The sequence below is a fragment of the Labeo rohita genome, unplaced genomic scaffold, assembly GCF_022985175.1.
Source record: "Labeo rohita strain BAU-BD-2019 unplaced genomic scaffold, IGBB_LRoh.1.0 scaffold_1607, whole genome shotgun sequence".
Classification (NCBI taxonomy): domain Eukaryota; kingdom Metazoa; phylum Chordata; class Actinopteri; order Cypriniformes; family Cyprinidae; genus Labeo; species Labeo rohita.
Genome location: NW_026127788.1, coordinates 8,356 through 16,840, shown reverse-complemented (window position 1 = coordinate 16,840; position 8,485 = coordinate 8,356). Strand labels below are relative to the sequence as shown.

At 41.2% G+C, this 8,485-nt stretch overlaps 1 long non-coding RNA gene across 6 annotated transcripts; it reads right to left on the bottom strand.

Annotated features, from left to right (window-relative positions):
- Nucleotides 1-1,126: 1,126 nt before the first annotated feature.
- On the bottom strand, nt 1,127-8,183 carry LOC127158620 (uncharacterized). Of its 6 annotated transcripts, XR_007826211.1 has the most exons (5): nt 6,371-6,805; nt 6,106-6,169; nt 3,323-3,451; nt 1,348-3,143; nt 1,127-1,193 (listed from the first exon to the last, which is right to left on the bottom strand). It is a non-coding gene; the product is annotated as an uncharacterized LOC127158620 (long non-coding RNA). The 6 variants fall into 6 exon arrangements; XR_007826212.1 differs by lacking the exons at nt 6,106-6,169; nt 6,371-6,805 and adding an exon at nt 8,051-8,183; XR_007826208.1 differs by having other exon boundaries at nt 1,348-1,572; nt 2,096-3,143; nt 3,323-6,805.
- Nucleotides 8,184-8,485: the final 302 nt, after the last annotated feature.

Genomic DNA, 8,485 nt, shown 5'->3' with positions numbered 1-8,485 from the left:
ACAAATCTGTGCTCACCTTAAACCACGGTCAGTCAGGCAGGTCATGTGGGCAGAGTGATTCTTTCTGTTGTTTTATCTCCAGTGATCTACACTGATTGCACTTCTCAATGAATCTCTTTATATGGGCATTCATTCCTGGCCAGTAGAGGCAGTCCCTTGCTCTTCTCAAACATCCTTCTATGCCAAGGTGTGCAGAGTGAACTCTGTGTATCTGAGTGCATCTGGTATCACAAATCTTTTGCCTTTGAACACTATACCATACTGCATGGTTAATTCATCCTGGAATGAGTAGTAGTGAACTATCCCATTTGGTACATTTCTTTTGTTTGTTGGCTATCCTTCTCTGATGGTCTTCAGCAGTGTCTGCAATGTGTCATCTTTTGCTGTCTCTTCACTGATTACCATTAGTCTTTCCTCAGATACTGGGAGGTACTGAATCATGTTGACACTCTCTATCTCTTTCTTTGCCAATCCTTCCTGTGCACTGTCCTCCAAGTATGCTTGACTCAGTGCATCTGCCAATAGCATCTCCTTTCCTGGAACATACACAATGTCAAAGTCATATTTTTGGAGTTTCATTAACATTCTTTGAAGTCTTTTGGGTGCATGCAGCAATGGTTTCTTCACAATATTCTCAAGAGGCTTATGGTCAGACTGTACAAACACCTTCCATCCATAAGTGTACTGATGAAATTTCTCTATACCGTACACTATGGCTAGGCACTCTTTTTCAGTTTGGGCATAACCCTGTTCACTCAGTGATAATGCCTGGCTGCCAAAAGCTACAGGTTCTCCACCCTGCAAGAATGCTGCACCAAGCCCTGTCTCAGATGCATCACACTGCAGAACAACCTGTTCCTTGAGGCTGTAGTAGCATAGTTGCCCTGGTTATGGTGTCTTTTATGTTTATGAGAGATGTCTGCAAAACTTAGACAAATAATTCACCATGCCTAGAAGTCTCTGTACTCCCTTCACGTCGGTCAGTCTTGGCATCTCCTTTATGGCCCATACCTTCTCTGGATTTTTAATCCTTCAGATGTTAGTAGATGTCCAGTGTATGGCACTTCACTTTGTCTAAGTCTGAATTTGTCTGCAAAAAAATGTTTTTCTCTCATTTGTCCTTAATTTTTCATTTCCACTGTTCCTCCTTCCCCTTGTAAAGATCAGCCTTTAACTTTAAGGGTCAGATTTAACTGTGAGAGAGTTTAAAAGAATAAGACATAAAAGGAGATTGGTTTTTAAATAGGATTGGTATATTTACAATGTTCACATGAAATGACTTTAATACAACACAATAAAACCAGGTAAACTCAGTCTGTTAAAAGAATACAGTTTGTTTGTCCATACCCTAAAACAGTCCAAGAATCCCAATGTGCTGATAAGTCCAATGTGATTGTCCACAAGTGTATATACAATCCACAAAAAGTGTAATCCAAAGTTTGTAGATGGTGTCTGGAAAGGTGAGCTCTAAAAACAGTAACTTCTCAATCCAGGTAAGTGTTGTGACTGATCCCCCTTGTTTGAAATGCTGTTCTCTTTATATAGTTCTTGCTTCAGGCCAACCATACATTTCTTAAAGACATACACACACTTAAAATGTTAGGAGGAATAAAATGGACTAAAAAACATGTAAAACACTTAAAACTCTATAATACATTAAATCATTGTAATAAATGTCTTTTATCTGACAGTGTCACACCCTGTTATTAACACTATTATGCAATTATGTGTATGCCTTGCAGTCCTTCCAATGCCTGGTTCAGCAGTCTCTGAAAGACCTTAGGTGCTGGGCTTATGCCCATAGGCATTCTCAATCACCTGTGTCTCCCGTAAGGTGCTGCAAATGCAGTAAGATAACTTGATGGGTCATCCAGCTGCACATGCCAGAAACCATTCTTTACGTCACAGACTGTAAATACTCTTGCTTTTGACAACTCTGACAAGATGTCCTCAATTTTGGGGAGAGGGAAGTGACTCCTTTTTAAGGCTTTGTTCAGTGGTCTGGGATGTTTAGATTCTTAACTTGCTATTGGGTTTCTTTACAACAACAAGACTGCTTATCCATTGGTGCTTTGTTCTACGGGTGCAATTATACCTTGTTCTTGGAGATTGTTTAGTTCCTCCTTCAGCGGTCCCATCATTGCAACTGGTACTCTCTGCTTAGGCAGTTTCACTGGCTCCACCTTGTGATTAGTCTCCATCTTATAGTGTCCTGACATACAACCATCATCTGTGAAAACATCTGTAAATTGACTTGTTATTTGTTCCATTGTCCATCGTCCATCTGTTTTCTCTGGCTGTTTTATTCATGACATTATCCACCACTAGCATATTCTCAGACTGCACACTAACCAACTTCATGTCTTGGACTACTCTGCGTCCTAGTAATGATACTGCAGAGTTTGCATCAACAACCATACACTTCAGTCTGTACAGCTTTTTGTTATGTGGATTTCTTAGTTTCAGCTGGCATTTGCCTATTGGTTTTAATTTACTTTTGTTGTACATCACAAGTATCTGGTCTGTTTCCTCTATCTGAATGTCTGGATTCACAAGATTTATGGGGATGATGTTACACGTTGCCCCACAATCCAACTGGAATTTGACCAAGTTGTTTCCAAGCAGCATTGCAACAAACAATTGACTTGACTGTCAAACAAAGACCCTCATACTGTTCACTGTACGGAAAACAAAATGACAAATCAAACCAGAAAAGGTAGGTACAGTTTGTGCCATTTACGCTAATGCTAATGCCAATGCTCATGCTAATGCTAATAGCTGTTACGAGGGAAACCATTCCAAAAGCGCCTCCTACTGGCAGAAAATCCATTTGGATTATAGCCGTTTTCTGCTTCTGAACTACGTGTCTTACTGCTGTTGGATATAACTCAGTTCCAGTTTAATTTTCCTAAGAAAAAGACTGTCTAACTCTTAATATCTTGTATTTTTATTGCCCTTTTTTCCCTCCATTCCCAGTTGCTCAAATAGCAAAAATCAGACAGATTAAGACAATTTGTCTTGTGCAAAATAAATAAATTATTAGTGAAAATATGTCCCTCTCTCATTTGTGCAGTCATTTATTCTAAATAGGCCATATAGGGGAGATCGGTACTTAACTTCTTTCTATGGGGTTGGACTGGTGCCTATTAAAAGAAAGCAGTGTATTGTTAGTTGAACAGATTACAGAGAACTGCTATAAAATCAGTAAATTATCAAAGTTGCAAATTAATATGACAAATCAAAATCTAAATTATTTATTATTTATTTATTTCTCATTTTTTCTCCATTCTAGTTCATCCCAGAAGTATTGAATTCCTCTTACATGGGGTGTATCCGTTCACCCATCAGCATTTCTTGTTTTTCACAGCCCTAATGTCTCTTTCTTCATGTTGTATCACCCAGTGGCAACTGTCCCAGAACAATCTGTGCTATGGTCAGTCATCCTGTGCAACTGTCCAAAATTGAAAGAATCTCATCCAGTTAACAACATATATTTTAATAAAGCAAGTTCTTCTTTGCAGGAAAAGAGCAGGCAATTCCTTCTTGGCATAATGCCCAAAAAAAAAAAAAAAACAGTAACCTATTCTGAACATATCATACTTCTATAATCCTTATAAATTCATCAGCACGATGCATTGGATTATAACTATAGACTGAAATCTTGTAAATAGTCTACCAAATGTAACAACCAAAGTCAAGAAAAAATTATTTTCCTCTTTATCTTGTTAATATTAGCTGAATAAGGCTGTGTAAAGTAGTCACTCAGTCTTGTTCTCATTGATCACAATGTTATTTTAGTTAACACAAACTAAAGTCTCAATCTTTAGTTGTAGTTTATCACATTTTAAGCTGTCCCCCTGGGATAATGGACAGAGACTCCATACATCTACAAATAACAAGATGTAATACAAGCTATATCTTTGAAGACCTGTATTTAACTGTATTATATTATGTATTAATTTATCAATATAATTCTCTTGTGGCTCCCACTTTTCTATAAAAAAGTATTCCCTTTAACTTTTCAGAGCCAATAAACAACTCAAATGTCCTAAAATCATCTAAATACAGTTGTACATTTCTGCTTTATAGATTGCTCCATCTAATCAATAGTATTGTTGGCTTTGCTGGTGACTGACAATGCTTTTTAAAATAGAAGCACACTTTGTCTTAACACTTCGGCAAAGACAAAACAAAGCAAGAGTGGATTCATTTCAAAACTTCACTCATTCCAAGTGAAGTGAGAATGGCAATAGCCATTAGTTAAATGTGTACTAAACAATTGCAGAAACATACTACTCTGCTGTTTCATCCATCCTGTCCAGATCAAGTGACATAGACAGAAGAATTGCGATTTAGCAATTTATTTGTGCGTTGCAAGGACTTCACAATACCAACTTTCTCAATTAATTTAAAAACCATTCAATCTGGGAAGGACTGAGAATATGTCCATGTGAGAACAGGTAAGAAAGACAACGTCTCAGGTTCCATATGTAACCCTGGTTCCTCAAGGGAACGAGACGCTGCGTCAGAATGCTATGAGAACGCCTTCATGACTATGCTCTGAAACACATGAGCAATCAGTCAATAGAGAAGCGAGATGTCAAGGGCAGAATGACGTAGAGACCAGGAAGCTATAAAGCATGTGCAGTGAATGCAGCTGGCAGCTTCTAAATCGTGAAGCAAGAGCTGCAGGGGTGCAGGAAGTATGGCACAGAGGTGCAGCATCTCGTTCCCTTAAGGGACCAGGGTTACATACGTAACCCGAGACATTACCTTTCAGGAACTCAAGCCATGCAAATCTCTGCCTAATGTGTGAGCAACTAGGGTGAAAGGGAGCCGAAGTGGCTCAGGGAAGGGGCGCAGATGAGTCCGTGGCAATGTCAGGTCCGATCAGGGAAAAGCCTGACAGAAGGACCCAAGCCATACTGAGATAGGTGAGCCTTGACATACAATAAGCTTAGGAGCACTAGGTACATACCCAGAAAGGGGTAGCAGGGAGAGCTTGGCCGAAGGCACAAGTCCCAAGAATCGCCAACACTCTCAGTGTCAACTGTAGAATCGCGCTTCTACGGCCAGCCCACATAGGGCAAGGTATCGTACTAACAGCCTCCGCAGAGGAAACTTGCCATAAGGAGAGAATCAGCCAAAAACCCCCGAAAGGAGGTGAGGTGGGTTCCAGGGCTCCCAGGAGCAGGGCAATAGGAGTAGGGTATAGAGGAAGCCCTGGCCAGGGCTGTACCAAAATGCTACCAGTCCAAAGGAACTGGGTGAGTCGGAGAGGCCAGAGGGGATAGTGCGAAGTCAGTCACAGCAAGTCCCCCTAAGACTGGTCAAACTTCCTCTAATGAAGGCCACCCTAGGGTGGAGTCCCTGCCAAGCCTAGATAGGCTGTCTACTCCTGCACATTCCTCACTGAGGGAGCTCTGGAATGGAGGGCGGTCTCTGCAACCTCAGTTGTAAAGACCAGAGTGTTACGTCACAGTGCTGGGTCTGTTTTTTTAACAGAACTCCTGAAAGCAGAGCGATCGGGGAAGAGTGTACAGGTGAAGACTTGGCCCACGCTATACCAAATCAACCAGTCCCAGGGTACTGGGTGAGTCAGAGAGGCCAGAGGGGATAGTGCAAAGTCAGTCACAGCAAGTTTCCTTAAGACTGGCCAAACTTCCTCCACATGAACACCACCCATTAGGGTGGGGTTTCCCCAGGCCATTCTCTGCTCCTTATGAGGGCACCTAAAATAGGGCGGAGACTTCTTCAGAATGCCCCTCTAAGCGAGGGGGAGCCTACAACTCTCTGCCTTGTTAGAGGAACTCTAGGAGTGGAAGTCTCAGCATAATGACTCTCTAAGCGAGAGGAGACCTAACTACACTCAGCCCTACTAGCACCCTGAGTACAGTGTACATTTTAGGACATCCTCAGACATCAGTCATAAAATCAAAAAGGCGTCATGCCTCAAAGGCTTCAGTCACTGGACAAAACGGCTTTGTGCCTCAGACTAAAAGGCTTCAGGTCTCAGGAAAAATGACGTCAGGTGTCAGGTTTCATACAATTAGGCATCAGACGAAACAGACTCAGATAAAAAGGCATCAGATGAAATGGACTCACATTAAAAGGCATCAGACGAAAAGACATCAGGCAATCAGGCCCATCCGTGATATATCGCCTACGCCTATATACAGTCATGTGAAAAAGTTAGGACACCCTATTGAATTTCATGGTTTTCTGTATCAGGACATAATAAAAAATTATCTGGTCCTTGGCAGGTCTTAAAATTTGGAAACTAAATCCTCAGATAAACATCATCACTTGACATATCACACAGTGTCATTATTTATTTAAGAAAAATACAGCCAAGAGTTAAAGTCCATACGTGGCAAAGTTTGGACACCCTATGAGTCAGTTGCCTGTAGATCCCCTTTTAGCAGCAGTAACTTGAAGCATTCATTTTCTGTGTGACTTTATCAGTCTGTCACATTGTTCTGGAGGAATTTGGATCACTCTTCTTTTCAACGTTGCTCCAGTTTATTGAGGTTTGTGGGCATTTGCTTATGCACAGCTCTCACCACAGCATTTGAGTCAGGATGAGCTCTGGACTTTGGGCTGTTGCAACACCTTGATTCTTTTCTTTTCAGCCATTCTGTTGTAGCTTTGCTGGTGTGCTTAGGATCATTGTCCTGTTGCATAACGCAAGTTTGGCCCGACTTTAAATGTCGGACAGATGCCCTCACATTTGACTCTAGAATACTTTGAAATACAGAGGAGTTCATGGCCAACTCAATGACTGCGAGGTGCCCAGGTCCTTTGGCTACAAAACAAGCCCAAAATGATCAGCCCTCCTCCAGCATGCTTGTCTTTTGGTATGAGGTGTTTGTGCTGATATGCTCTTTAGGTTTTCACCAAACTTGGCGCTGTGCATTATAGCCAAACATCTCCACTTCGGTCTCATCTGTTCAAAGGACATTATTCTAGAAGACTTGTGTTTTGTTCAGATGTAACTTTGCAGACCTAAACTGTGCTGCAAGGGTTTTTTTTAGATAGAAGAGGCTTTCTTCTGCCAAGCCTTCCAAACATGCCATTTTTGTCCCATGTTTTTCTAATGGTATTGTCATGAACTTTATCATTTAACATGTTAACTGAGCCCTGTAGAGTCTGAGGTGTAGTTCTTGGGTTCTCTGCCATTACTTTGAGCTTTACACAGTCTGATCTTGGGGTGAATTTTGTGGGACGTCCACTCCTGGAAGGAGAGGTGTCTGTTTTAAATGTCTTCCACTTGTGAATAAACTTCAAATTGTTTGGAAATTTCTGTATTACTCTTCTCAGTTTGATGGTTCTCTAAGATGATTGCTGATGTCTTACCTCCTTGGCATTGTGTTAACACACACCTGAAGGCTCCAGACCAGCAAACTGCCAAAGCTTTTATAGAGGCGCTCAGACTTGCTGATGATCAGATAATCAAAGGTATTTGATTAGCAGTGCTTGATTGTAATTTACCCTCTTAATTCCAATGTTAACAGTAAGGCTGTCCTAACTTTGTCACACATGGCTTTTCCATTTTGGCTTTATTTTTGTTCAGTAAACGATGACACGGTGCAATATGCAATGTGTTGTTGTTCATCTGAGGTTGAACCCATTAGGGTGGGGTTTCCCCAGGCCATTCTCTGCTCCTTATGAGGGCACCTAAAATAGGGCAGAGACTTCTTCAGAATGCCCCTCTAAGCGAGGGGGAGCCTACAACTCTCTGCCTTGTTAGAGGAACTCTAGGAGTGGAAGTCTCAGCATAATGACTCTCTAAGCGAGAGGAGACCTAACTACACTCAGCCCTACTAGCACCCTGAGTACAGTGTACATTTTAGGACATCCTCAGACATCAGTCATAAAATCCAAAAGGCATCAAGCCTCAAAGGCTTCAGTCACTGGACAAAATGGCTTCGTGCCTCAGACTAAAAGGCTTCAGGTCTCAGGAAAAATGACGTCAGGTGTCAGGTTTCGTACAATTAGGCATCAGACGAAACAGACTCAGATTAAAAGGCATCAGATGAAATGGACTCACATTAAAAGGCATCAGACGAAAAGACATCAGGCAATCAGGCCCATCCGCGATATATCGCCTAAGCCTATATACAGTCATGTGAAAAAGTTAGGACACCCTATTGAATTTCATGGTTTTCTGTATCAGGACATAATAAAAAATTATCTGGTTCTTGGCAGGTCTTAAAATTTGGAAACTAAATCCTCAGATAAACATCATCACTTGACATATCACACAGTGTCATTATTTATTTAAGAAAAATACAGCCAAGAGTTAAAGTCCATTCGTGGCAAAGTTAGGACACCCTATGAGTCAGTTGCCTGTAGATCCCCTTTTAGCAGCAGTAACTTGAAGCATTCATTTTCTGTGTGACTTTATCAGTCTGTCACATTGTTCTGGAGGAATTTGGATCACTCTTCTTTTCAACGTTGCTCCAGTTTATTGAGGTTTGTGGGC